This window comes from Microtus ochrogaster, chromosome 8, assembly GCF_000317375.1.
Source record: "Microtus ochrogaster isolate Prairie Vole_2 chromosome 8, MicOch1.0, whole genome shotgun sequence".
NCBI classification, from domain to species: domain Eukaryota; kingdom Metazoa; phylum Chordata; class Mammalia; order Rodentia; family Cricetidae; genus Microtus; species Microtus ochrogaster.
The window spans coordinates 26,005,493-26,007,200 of NC_022015.1; positions in this window are offsets into that span (position 1 = coordinate 26,005,493).

Genomic DNA, 1,708 nt, shown 5'->3' on the forward strand with positions numbered 1-1,708 from the left:
AGAGAGAGAGACAGAGAGAGAGAGACAGAGAGAGACAGAGAGAGAGACAGAGAGAGAGAGAGAGAGAGAGAGAGAGAGAGAGAGAGAGAGACAGAGAGAGAGAGAGACACAGAGAGAGAGAGACAGAGAGAGACAGAGAGAGAGACAGAGAGAGAGAGAGAGAGAGAGACAGAGAGAGAGAGAGAGAGACAGAGAGAGAGAGAGAGAGACAGAGAGAGAGAGACAGAGAGAGACTGAGAGACTGCTCATTCATTTCCTGAATGCCTGGACCAAAATAATCAAAACTGTATTAATTACAATACTGCTTTGTCAATGACTCAGGCATAATTTTAGGTAGCTTTTACATCTTAAGTTAACCCATTTCTATTAATCTATGTATCACCACGAGGCTGTGGCCTACCAGTAAGTCTCCTGTGTGTCCTTCTCCTTCGGCAGCTACATGGCGTCTCTCTGACTCTGCCTACTCTACTCTCTCTGTATCTCTGTTCGGATTTCCCACCTGGCTTTACTCTGCTAAGCCATTGGCCAAAGCAGTTTTATTCATTAACCAATAAAGGCAACACATATACAGAAGGCTATCCCACATCAGAGAGCGAGGGAGAGAGGAATTGTTAGGAAAGCTGCAGGTTTCTTTGAGGCAGTCATCCCAGCTGCATCAGAGGGACAGTAAAACTCTGCAGCAGAAGGAGTGGGGAGCCATAGTCAGAAAAGTTACTGCAGCTTCCACAGCAAACCCTTCTCCTTCAGGACTGTCACAGGCACGGTTTGCAAAGAGTGCAGCTATTGGCTGATGCAATGTACATTCCTGAGGTCTTTTGTCTGCTCTGGCTTTTGTCTTTTTCTTTTTATTACACCAGATGTAGTGTCCCCGTAAATTGTGGTAGTGGTACCAGGAAAAAAAAAATTAAGGAATTTTTAACTTTTCAAAAAAAATTAAAAAATTGTTTAGTCAGGGTCTCTTTATGATAGCCCTGGCTTGTGTGGAACTTCTTATGTAGACCAGACTAGCCTCCCACTCCTAGAGACCCACTGGCCTCTACCACTCAAGTGCTGGGATTAAAGGCATGCGCCACCACCACCTGGCCAAGGCTTGATTTTCTTTTGTAACATTTATTTATTTTGCATGTGGAAATGGCACACCATAGCAGGCATGTAGCAGTTAGAGAAGAACGTGTGGGAATCTGTTCTTTCTTTCCACCATGGGGGTCCTGGGAACGGAAGTCAGGTTGTCTGACAGGCTTGACAGCAAGTGCCTTTACCTGTCGAGACATTTCACCAGCCCATCTTTTAGGTTTTAATTTTTATTTATCTAAGATTTATTTATTCATTTATTATGTATACAGTGTTCTACCTGCATGCACACCTGCAGGCCAGAAGAGGGCACCAGATCTCATTACAGATGGTTGTGAGCCACCGTGTGGTTGCTGGGAATTGAACTAAGGACCTCTGGGAGAACAGCCAGTGCTCTTAACCGCTGAGCCATCTTTCCAGCCCCTATTATTTGTTTATTTTTTTGTGTGTGTATGGTCTTGTGTGGGTCCCGGTGAAGGTGACTGGTTTCTGAAGTCTTGTGCTGATGACAAGGGTTTTTTTTTTCCTGTGTGTGCTCATGTGTGTAGGTATGTATATATGCAGAGGCCGGAGAACAATCTCAGATATTCTACCCTCCTTCTCCTCATCTCATGCAGCTCCTTGTGAAGAGCCACTC